Consider the following 12568-nt stretch of genomic DNA (forward strand, 5'->3'; position numbering starts at 1 on the left):
ACTGATTCTCAAAGTAACCTTGGGAGGCAGTAAAGCAGAGATTTTTATCTTTCATTACAGATTTTCTAATGAGATACATAAAGATGTCTCCCCTCTTATTGTAAAATGGTTTCCTTAAGGTCACATAGCTAATTTGTGCCAGTGCCAGTGCTCGAACTTCCAAATTCATTAATGAAGACAATTGGAATACTTCAGAAATACCCCTAGAGTATAAAACTTCAAAAAGTATTTGTCATTTTCTGAGAGCACTCATATTAGTACAGTATCCTCTTCAAAATTTAAACTGATTCTTAAGGAAGGAGAAAGAAATAAGCATTTATGTAATGGCTATTAAGTGCCAGACACTGTGCTAAATGATTTTTATAAATATTATCTGATTTGATGCTAATAATAATCCTTAATATTGTCATTTCCATTATATAGTTGAGGAAATGGATAAAAACAGAGGTTAAGTGACTTATTTGGGGTCACTGTTCTAGTAAGCATCTGAAGTCAAATCTGAAGTTAAGTCTTACTGGTTCTGAGCCCAAAGCTCTAGCTACATCATCAGTTATCTCTATTAGGTAGGAAGAGAAGAAAAAGAAATACCTTAGTCAAAATCTCTGTTTTATTAATCATTCAAAGTCATTAAATTAATTTTTTCCTGAATAAGACTTGGGTGAGAAATTCAAATTTCTAAGAATATATAAAAAAATGAAAAATATCATAATCTGCTCAATTTTTTCAAATTTGGGGACTACTTTTCTCCTTCCATTTCCTTTGAAAAGCATCTAAAGAAAAGCAAGTATTGTTGTAAATTTTAAAGATGGAACATAAAAGTTTTTTTATTAATTAATGATATAATCCAATTAATTGTTCCTCAGGTGATTTTAGTCAAAATATACAATATTTATGCATATAAATATTTTGTATTAGATTTTTTTGGTATGGGAAAGATAGATAATCTAAATGTTTATTTCAATGTCATCATTGAAATGCCAGTTTTACATTTGAACACAGGCCTCCCAAAAAAAACAAATATATACTGCTGAAATCATTATATTATTTCTCTTGAGGAATAATTTTTTAAAAAATATCATTCATTCAAGAAGTTTGATGAAGAGTGCTATATGAAGTGGCATTTCTTTTAGCTTTGGCCATTTTGACAAAATTTAATGAAAAATTTCAGTCCTTTTAGCAGAACTTCAAAGCATGAAAATAATCCATTATGCAAACTACTACTTTAGGTTTATACACAGAGTTCCAAAAGAAAAGTATATCTCAGTCTGGCATAAAAGCCTTAAAGGTAAAGATTGTTATTAAATGCCCATATTGCTAATATTTCCCAGAGGATCATTCTCTTAAGTTTCCTGAAGATTCTAAATAGGGCACATGCTCCAGGTTTTTAAAGTAACATAGAAACATTTGTGTTATGATTGTTCTCTAGGACAGAGGTGTCAAATATGTGGCCTATAAGCAATATGGGTTCCATTACATTCCTGTATGGGACAGAAATGAGATTAAAATGTAGCTAAAATATACTTAAGAAAAAATACAGTAATCCATTGATAATATTATGTTTTAAAGAAAAGGTAATATGCAGGCAGATGGATTTTTATGAACCAGTTAATGGCTTTTGTTTCTATTTGAATTTTGACAGTTTTATGCTACCAGCAACATGAAGATTAACTCTCCTATCTTTCAGAAGGCTAAAAATATAGAGAATCTTTGATATTTTTTAACTAGGAAAGATATGGTATTTCAATATATTATTCAAATCCAATTTTTGATGAATTTCTCCCTGCTAGAAACACCTGTTTCATCTTCTCCAACTCCCATGGAAAACTGAAGGAAAGCAAAGACACAATTAGAAAGGATATATTTTCCTTACAACTTGAAACATTAATTTAATTAGATCAATTCTCAATACCAAAAAAATCATTTAAGAAACTACCATGGGCAATGCACCAATTCTGGATCAAGGTGAATCAGAGATGGATGATGACACAATTATTAATTTCAAGAAACCTGATCTTTCTATTAGGGAAATGAAAGAGATACACAAAGAATTATAATGTATTATTTTAAGTGAATGGGAAAATATCTTGAAATATTCAAGAAGGAAGGAATCATTTCTAACAAGGAATCAGGTTTTTCATTATTCACTAAAGACTGACTCTTATTTTTTAAATTAATTAATTAAGATTATTTTCCCATGGGTACATGATTTATATTCTTTTCCTCCCTTTTTTCCTCCCCCATCCTGGATCTGACAAGCAATTTTCCTGGGTTATATGTATCATTGTTCAAAACCTATTTCCATATTATTAATATTTGCAATAAACTGATAATTTAAAGTAAGAATCCCCAATAATATACCCATGTGATCAATCATATGTTTTCTTCTGTGTTTCTACTCCCTCAATACTTTTTCTGGATGTGGGTAGTGCTCTTTCTCATAAGTTCCTCTGCATTGAAGGCTGACTCTTATAAAAAATGGATACATATTATGGCCACTGAATCTACCCACCAACTAATCATCTACTCCCTTGATCATATCAGCTGTGATGGCTCCCCCTAGCCTGCCAAATAATGTTCAAATTCCTTAGCTTAATATAACAGTTTCATGAGCATGAACAATTGGAGAGATTCTTCACTATCTCCTCACTCCATTGAAAATGAAAAATCTTCTCAATTTTCTACTTGTCATCTTGATAAAATTATCTGCTGCTGAGATAGAACTTTCAGGGTAAACTAAATGGATGATCCTAGCTTCTAAGGCATCTCTTCTTCCTACCACCCTTGAACTATAAACATGACTCTCTGAGCCCAGTATAGTAAAGGCAGGGGGGGGGGTAGATGTTTACTTGCTGCCACCATGCCATAAGTCATGAGTTCATAGCATCTTTAAGATGTCTTCAAAAGGAAGAAATAAATAGAAGAAATAATATGTCCTGTACTTGTTTTCCTTGGAGTCTCTAATCTCCCTGGTGTGGGCCAGGAGAACATTTTGTTGTCCACCAGATCTCCAAAGTTCATAGAATTATGCATATACTTTGAGGCTGGAAGGAAGAAGACACAAGAACAATGGATATTCTGTTCTAAGCATATCCAAAAAATTCTGGTTCAGCAATAGAACAAAGGTGTTATTATAGAGCAAAGAAAACAGAGAATATCTCTAGCTCTACTATCATGCATACTTAAGGAGATCCTATCCTTCTATCAGGATCACAAACATCTGATTTGAACTTTTCCCTTCCAACTTCTACTAGTAAACTAATTTTGTATTATAATTTAACAATATTTGTTGTTTTTATTTTTATTTATTTTTTTTTTTGCTGAAACAATTCAATACTTTAATAGTCAGCAGTGAGAAATGGTAGTGTCTGTGGCATTAAGCTACAGCCACAAAGAATGCAAATCTTTTATTTTCTTTTTTTTTTATTTGATCATTTCCAAACATTATTCATTGGAGACAAAGATCATTTTCTTTTCCTCCCCCCATCCCACCCATAGCTGACACGTGTTTCCACTGGGTATCACATGTGTTCTTAATTCAAACCCATTTCCATGTTGTTGGTATTTGCATTAGAGTGTTCATTTAGAGTCTCTCCTCAGACATGTCCCCTGAAGTCAAGTAGTCATGCAGTTGCTTTTCATCGGTGTTTTTATTCCCACAGTTTGTCCTCTGCTTGTGGAGAGTGTTTTTCTCCTAGTTCTCTGCAGATTATTCAGGGACATTGCATTGCCACTAATGGAGAAGTCCATTACGTTCGATTATACCACAGTGTATCAGTCTCTGTGTACAATGTTTTCCTGGTTCTGCTCCTCTCTCTCTGCATCACTTCCTGGAGGTTGTTCCAGTCTCCATGGAATTCTGCCACTTTATTATTACTTTTAGCACAATAATATTCCATCATCAACATATACCACAAATAGTTCAGCCATTCCCCAACTGATGGAGATCCCCTCATTTTCCAATTTTTGGCCACTACAAAGATCTCAGCTATAAATATTCTTGTACAAGTCTTTTTCCTTATTATCTCTTTGGGGTACAGACCCAGCAGTGCTATAGCTGGATCAAAGGGCAGACAGTCTTTTATCACCCTTTGGGCACAGTTCCAAATTGCCCTCAAGAATGGTTGGATCAATTCACAACTCCACCAGCAATGAATTAATGTCCCCACTTTGCCACATCCCCTCCAGCATTCATTACTTTGCATAGCTGTCATGTTAAGCAATCTGCTAGGTGTAAGGTGTTACCTCAGAGTTGTTTTGATTTGCATGTCTCTGATTATAAGAGATTTAAAACACTTTTTCATGAGCTTATTAATAGTTTAATTTCTTTATCTGAGAATTGCCTATTCAAGTCCCTTGCCCATTTATCAATTGGAGAATGGCTTGATATTTTGTACAATTGATTTAGCTCTTTGTAAATTTGAGTAATTAAACCTTTGTCAGAGGTTTTATAAAGATTGTTTTCCAATTTGTTGCTTCCCTTCTGATTTTAGTTACATTGGATTTGTTTGTACAAAAACTTTTTAATTTGATGTAGTCAAAATTATTTATTTTACATTTTGTGACTCTTTCTATGTCTTGCTTGGTTTTAAAGTCTTTCCCTTCCCAAAGGTCTGACATGTATACTATTCTGTGTTTGCCTAATTTACTTATAGTTTCCTTCTTTATGTTCAAGTCATTCTCCCATTTTGAATTTATCTTGGAGTAGGGTGTGAGGTGTTGATCCAAACCTAATCTCTCCCACACTGTATTCCCATTTTCCAGCAGTTTTTATAGAATAGTGGATTTTTGTCCCAAAAGCTGGGGTCTTTGGTTTCATTATATACTGTCTTGCTGAGGTCACTTGCCCCAAGTCTATTCCACTGATCCTTCTTTCTGTCTCTTAGCCAGTACCAAATTGTTTTGATGACTGTTGCTTTGTAATATAGTTTGAGATCTGGTTCTGCAAGGCCCCCTTCCTTTGTATTTTTTTTTTATTATTACCCTGGATATTCTTGATGCTTTGTTCTTCCAAATGAACTTTGTTATGCTTATTTTCTAAATAAGTAAATAATTTTTTTGGAAGTTCAATGGGCATGGCATTAAATAGATGAATAAGTTTGGGTAGGATGTTCATTTTTAATATATTGGCTCGTCCTACCCATGAGCAGTTAATGTTTTTCCAATTGCTCAAGTCTAGTTTTAGTTGTGTGGAAAGTGTTTTGTATTTGTGTTCATATAGTTCCTGTGTTTGTCTCGGGACATAGATTTCTAGGTATTTTATTTTGTCTAAGGTGATTTTGAATGGGATTTCTCTTTCTAGTATTTGCTGCTGAGCTGTGTTGGAAATATATAGAAATGCTGATGACGTATGCAGGTTTATTTTGTATCCTGCAACTTTGCTAAAATTGTTGATTATTTCAATTAGCTTTTTGGTTGAATATCTAGGATTTTTTAACTAGACTGTCATGTCATCTGCAAAGAGCGATAACTTGGTCTCATCCTTGCCTATTTTGATGCCTTTAATTCCTTTATCTTCTCTAATTGCTACTGCTAGTGTTTCTAGTACACTATCAAATACTAGAGGTGATAATGGGCATCCTTGTTTCACTCCTGATCTTATGGGGAATGCATCTAGTTTAACCCCATTGCAGATGATATTAGCTGATGATTTTAGATATATACTGTTTATTATTTTTAGGAACGACTCTTCTATTCCTATGCTTTCTAGTGTTTTAATACAAATGGGTTTGTATTTTATCAAAGACTTTTTCTGCATCTATTGAAATAATCATGTGATTTTTGTTGGTTTGCTTGTTGATGTGGTCAATTATGTGGATGGTTTTCCTAGTATTGAACCAGTCCTGCATCCTTGGTATAAATCCTAATTGATCATGGTGGATGACTCTTCTGATCACTTGCTGGAGTCTTTTTTGCTAGTATCCTATTTAAGATTTTTGCATCTATATTCATTAGGGAGATTAGTCTCTAGTTTTCTTTCTCTGTTTTTGACCTGCCAGGTTTTGGAATCAGTACCATGTTTGTGTCATAAAAGGAGTTTGGTAGAACACCCTCTTTGCTTATTATGTCAAATAGTTTGTATAGTATTGGGATTAACTGTTCTTTGAATGTTTGATAGAATTCACTTGTGAATCCATCTGGCCCTGGGGATTTTTTCTTAAGGAGTTCTTTGATGGCCTGTTGGATTTCATTTTCTGATATGGGAATATTTGAGAATTCTATTTCTTCTTCTTCTGTTAGTCTAGGTAGTTTGTATTTTTGTATATTTTCGTCCATATCACCTAGATTGGTATATTTATTGCCATATAATTGGGCAAAGTAATTTTTAATGATTGCCTTAATTTTTTTCCTCATTGGTGGTGATGTCCCCCTTTTCATCTTTGATGCTATTAATTTGCTTTTCTTCTTTCCTTTTTAAATTAGATTGACCAGTACTTTGTCTATTTTGTTTGTTTTTTCAAAGTACCAGCTTCTAGTCTTATTTATTAGTTCAATAGTTCTATCACTTTCGATTTTATTAATTTCTCCCTTAATTTTTAGGATCTCTAGTTTGATTTACTTCTGGGGGGTTTTAATTTGTTTGCTTTCAAGTTTTTTTATTTGCATTTCCAATTCATTGATTTCTGCCCTTCCTAGTTTGTTAATATATGCACTCAGGAATATGAATTTACCTCTAATTACTGCTTTGGCTGCATCACAAAATGTTAGAAAGAATGTCTCATCATTTTCATTTTCCTCAATGAAATTATTGTTAATATGATTTCTTCTCTAACTAACAAATTTTATAGTTAATATTATTTAATTTCCAATTAATTTTTGATTTGGTTTTCCATGTACACTTACTGATCATTATTTTTATTGCCTTGTGATCTGAAAAGGCTGCATTTATTATTTCTGCTTATCTGCCTTTGTATGCCATGTTTCTGTGACCTAGTGTATGGTCAATCTTTGTGAATGTGCCATGTGGTGCTGAGATGAAGGTGTATTCTTTTTTGTCCCTCTTTATTTTTCTCCATATGTCTATTAACTCTAATTTTTCTAAGATTTCATTTACTTCTTTTACCTCTTTCTTATTTATTTTTTGATTTGATTTATCTAAATTTGATAGTGGTTGGTTCAGATCTCCCACTAATATGGTTTTACTTCTATTTCTTCCTTCAATTCTCCTAGTTTCTCCATTTGAAATTTGGGTGCTATACAATTTGTTGCAGACATGTTGATTAGTGATATTTCCTTGTTTTCTAAAATCCCTTTTAACAAAATACAATTACCTTCCCTATCCATTTTAATCATGTCTATTTTTGCTTTGGCTTTGTCAGATATCATGATTGCAACTCCTGCCTTCTTTCTATCAGTTGAGGCCCAGAAGATCTTACTCCATCTTTTAATTCTGACCTTGTGGGTGTCTACCCACCTCATGTGTGTTTCTTGAAGACAACATATGGTAGGGTTTTGGATTCTAATCCATTCTGCTATTCATCTACATTTTATGGGTGAGTTCATCCCATTCATATTCAAAGTTATGATTGTCACTTGTGGACTCCCTGGCATTTTGATATCCTCTCCTAATTCTGACCTTTTTTTGTTAGCTATAACCTTTTAAGCCAGTGGTTTACTTTAAATCATTCCCCTAGTCCCCTCCCTTGATATGTTTCCATTTCTAGCCCCTCTCTTTTTCCCCTCACTCTACCTTCTCTCCTTCCCTCCCTTTTTGTGTTTCCTCCCCCCCTACCCCTGTTAGTTTTCCCCTCTCCCTACCCCTATTGGATAAGATAGAATTCAAGATCCCAATGGATCTGGATCCTCTTCCCCCATTTGATTTCACTGAGAGTAAGGTATAAGTAAAAACTCTCTTCCTCTCCTTCTTATAGGACTTTTCTACCCCTCCCCTTCCCATGTGTATCATTGTGTGAGAAAGATTATTCTATTTAGTTTTTTCTCTCCCCACCTATTTCTTAGAGCATGTCTTAGTACCATCAATGATTCCCCTATCCTTTTTCCTTTCTATCCCCCCTTTCTCCATATCATCTTGATTCCCCAAACCTTCCCTATGCGTGATTCTTCTTACTACTCTAATGATGCGTATAATTTTTGAGTTACACATTACATTTTCCCCACATATTAATATATATAAATTGATATAAATGTAGTTTTTATAGAAGAGAGTTTGAATAACAGAAAAAGATGACATTTTTCTCCTTTTCCCTTTCCTTCCTATTTACCTTTTCAGGTATTCCATGCTCTTTGTTTTTCGAGATCGAACTTTCCACAGAGTTCTGGTCTTTTCTTTGCAAAAAGTTGGAAATCTATTTTGTTGAATTCCCAAACTTTTCCCTGGAAGTATATAGTCAGTTTTGATGGATAGTTGATTCTTGGTTGAAGACCCAGACTCCGCAGCTGTTCTGTCTTCCCAGGGAGGCCCAGGGTCTGTCCTCCCCTGCCTGCCGGTGTTTTGGGAGTTACTGCTCTCAGTTCCCTCCAGTTGCTTCTCCACTGCCTTACTTCCACTCTCTGGGCCTGGCACAGCACTGTCATTTCCTTTGGCTCATTTTCAAGCTGATTAATTTTTCACTTTCAAGACACTGTTTTCTCTTTCCAGATGACTTATTTTGATTTTTAATTACTTTTCTCAGTTGTCTTCAGTCTCTCTTAATTGTTTTTTGAATTGTATTTTGAATTCTTTCAAGGCTTGTGTTAAATTTGCTGGAGTTTCTGTGTTTTGCTTGGTGTTCCTTGATCACCCTCTGTTTCATTTGCTCTTTGTTCATTGACTGGGTAGAAGATGTTAATTGTAATTCCTTTATTTTTTTTACTTTTTTCTGTTGCTTAGTAATATTTCTCCTTCTTTCCCCCTTTTTGTTGCCTGTAGTCTTGCTCCTCTCATTATGTGCTGGCTCTGTGATTTTGGGTTGTTCTGTCCTCAAGGGGCTTCTTCTCTGTATCAGCTTGAAAATGAGGCAAAGGAGATGAAAGAACAGAAGAAGGATAACCAAAAATCCAGGGATGAAATTCCTTCTTTAAAAACTATAAACCAACAACTGGAAGCAATTGACTTCACAGGAAGCAGGAAGGTATAAAACAAAATCAAATGAATGAAAAAAATTAAGGAAAGTATGAAACACCTCATCCATAAAATAGGAGATCAAGAAAACAGGTCAAGGAGAGACAACTTAATAATCAATGAGCTACCAGAAGAGAATGACAAAAGAAAAAACCTGGATATCATTCTACAGGAAATTATCCAAGAAAACTGCCCCAACATTCTAGAGCAAGAGGAAAAAGTTGAGATTGAAAGAATCCACAGATCAACCCCTGTAATTAATTTTTAATTGACAACACCCAGAAATGTTATAGCCAAATTCAAGAATTACCAGATGAAGGAAAATATTTCAAGCTGATAAGAAGTCATTCAGATACCATGGAACCACAGTTATGATAACACAGATTCTGGCTGCATATACACTGAAGGACCAAAAGGCAAGGAATATGATATTCTTGAAATCAGGGGAACTAGGTGTACGACCAAGAATCAACTATGCAGCAAAATTGACTATATTCTTGCAGGAAAAAGCATGGTCATTTAATAAAATAGAAGACTTCCAAACATTGATAAAAAAAGACCAGACTTGAACAGAAAATTTAATGCCAAAACACAGAATTGAAGACAAAAAGGTAATTAAAAATAAACAAACAAACATTTTTAAGGGACCCGATAAGTTAAAATAGTTTGTATCCCTACAAGAAAAGAGGATAGTGGTATCTTTTAAAAATTGTTATTATTACCTGGATAGTTGGAAAAATTAACTGAGGGAATAGTGGCAAACTGTATAGAATGGAATGCAAAGACATACACACATAAAACTAAAGGTTAAAAAAAGGTTAATACTAAGAGAAATGGGAAAAGAAACAAAATAAGGCAAATCTATATGTTATAATGAAGCACGTGGTGGGAGTGGGGGGAATACTTAATTCTTATGTGCATTGAAATTGACCTAAAGAGGGAAGAACAATCCAATCCATTGGGGCAGAGAATTGAATCATGCCCTATAGAGAAAAGGAAATTAAAGTAATCATTACAAACTATTATGCCCAATTATATGGTAATAAATATGGCAATCTAGGCATCTTACGGGGAATTAAGGAAGGGGGAAAGGTTTAGACAAAAGGGAAATCACAATTTAATAAAATGAGTTTATTAACAAAGAAAGGAATGATGGAAAAGGAAAAGCAGAACGATTTCTATCTGGCTATTTGCCTCAAGATATTTAAACTACTATAGTTAATTTCCTAAACTGACCTGTCTAACTAAGTAAATTAAGAATTATTAAGGAAACATCCAACAGGGAACCCAGAATCTCACACACAGAGCCCTAGTTGGGTCAGGTAACATGAATCCAGCTGTTGAGTCCTCAAATGTTCCAGGAAAGAAAGTCTTCTCCAAAATCACTCTGTCCACCAGAATATATGGAGAATCTTCCTCTCAAACTTGTTGATTTTATTCAAAGACAGTTAACTTACAAGTTGAGTTTGTCCATAGAGAGTCCAGATTCACACTCTCCAGGCTTGACTTTCAGCTCCAGACAGACAGTTGGAAACCTATCCCTTCAATAGCTTGGAACTCTAACCCAGCCAGCTCTTGGATAATTCTGAGGCTTGAAGGCTGTCAATCAAGTCTTCATAGTTTCTGTGCAATTTGTTACTTCCCTCAATACAGGTGATATGAATGAATATTCACAAAAATAAAAATTGCCTCAATTAACAGAAGAAATAGAATACTTAAATAACCTTATATCAGAAAAAGAAATTGAATAAGCCATGAAAGAACTCCCTAAGAAAAAATCCCCATGAACAGATAGATTCACAAATGAATTCTATCAAACATTCAAAGAAAAACAAAACCCAAAACTATACAAACTATTTGACAGAATAAGCAAAGAATGAGTTGTACCAAATTACTTTTTATGACACAAATATGATACTGATTCCAAAGCCAGGCAAGTCAAAAACAGTTAAAGAGAACTATAGACCAATCCCCTTAATGAACATAGGCGCAAAAAATCTTAAATACAATACTAACAAAATGACTCCAAGTAATTACTAGGGTTATTCATGATGATCAGGTGGAATTTATATCAGGAATACAAGGATGGTTGAATATTAGGAAAACCATCCATATAATCGACCATATCAACAAGCAAAAGAGCAAAAATCACATGATTATCTCAATAGATGCAGTAAAAGTCATTGACAAAATACAACACTTATTTCTATTGAAAAAATCCAGAATGTATAAGAATAGAAGGGTCTTTGTTAAAAGTAATAAATAGTACATATCTATAACCATCAGAAAACATCATCTGCAATATGGATAAACTAGAAGTCTTCCCAATAAAATCAGGAGTGAAATAAGGATTCCCATTATAACCTCTATTATTTAGCATTGTACTAGAAACACTAGCAGTAGCAATTAGAGAAGAAAAAGAAATTGAATGTATTAAAATATACAATGAGGAGACCAAGGTATCACTCTTTGCAGATGATGTGATAGACTACTTAAAGAATACCAGAGAATCAACTAAAAAGCTAGTAGAAATAATCAACAACTTTAGCAAATTTTCAGGACACAAAAGAAACCCTCATAAGTCATCAGAATTTCTATATATTTCCTACATTTCTCAGCAGCAAGAATTAGAAAGTGAAATTCCATTTAAAATCACCTTAGACAATATAAAATACTTAGGAATCTATCTGCCAAGATAAATACAAGAACTATATGAAGATAACCACAAAATACTCTCTACACAATTAAAACTACATATAAACAATTGGAAAAAAGTACTGGGAAAATTGGAAGACAATATGGGAGAGGTTGGGTTTGAATGAACATCTTGTACCCTACATCAAGATAAACTAAGAATGGGTGAATAACTTGAATATAAAGAAGGAAACTATAAGTAAATTAGATGAAGACAGAATAGTATACATGTCAGACCTTTGGAAAAGGAAAGATTTTAAGACCATGTAAGAGTTAGAAAAAAATTACAAAATGTAAAATAAATAATTTTGATTACATTAAATTAAAAAGATTTTATATAAACAAAACCAATGCAACTAAAATTAGAATGGAAGCAAGAAATTGGGGGGAAATCTTCATAATAAAAATATCTGACAAAGGTCTAATTGATCAAATTTATGAAGAGCTAAATTAATTGTACAAAAAAATCAAACCATTCCCCAATTGATAAATGGGCAAGAGACATGAATAGTCAATTTCTGATAAAGAAATCAAAATTATTAATAAGCACATGGCAAAGTGTTCTAAATCTCTCATAATGAGAGATACAAATCAAAACAAGTCTGAGACATCACCTCATACCTAGCAGATTGGCTAACATGACAGAAAAGGAAAGTAATGAATGCTGGAGATGTGGCAAATTTGGAACATTAGTGCATTGGTGGTAGAGTTTTTAATTGATCCAACCATTCTGGAGGGCAATTTGGAACTATGTCCTAAGGACATTAAAAGACTGTCTGCCCTTTGATCCAACCACACCACTGCTGGGTTTGTACC

Source organism: Monodelphis domestica, chromosome 3 (assembly GCF_027887165.1).
Source record: "Monodelphis domestica isolate mMonDom1 chromosome 3, mMonDom1.pri, whole genome shotgun sequence".
In the NCBI taxonomy this organism is placed as follows: Eukaryota; Metazoa; Chordata; class Mammalia; order Didelphimorphia; family Didelphidae; genus Monodelphis; species Monodelphis domestica.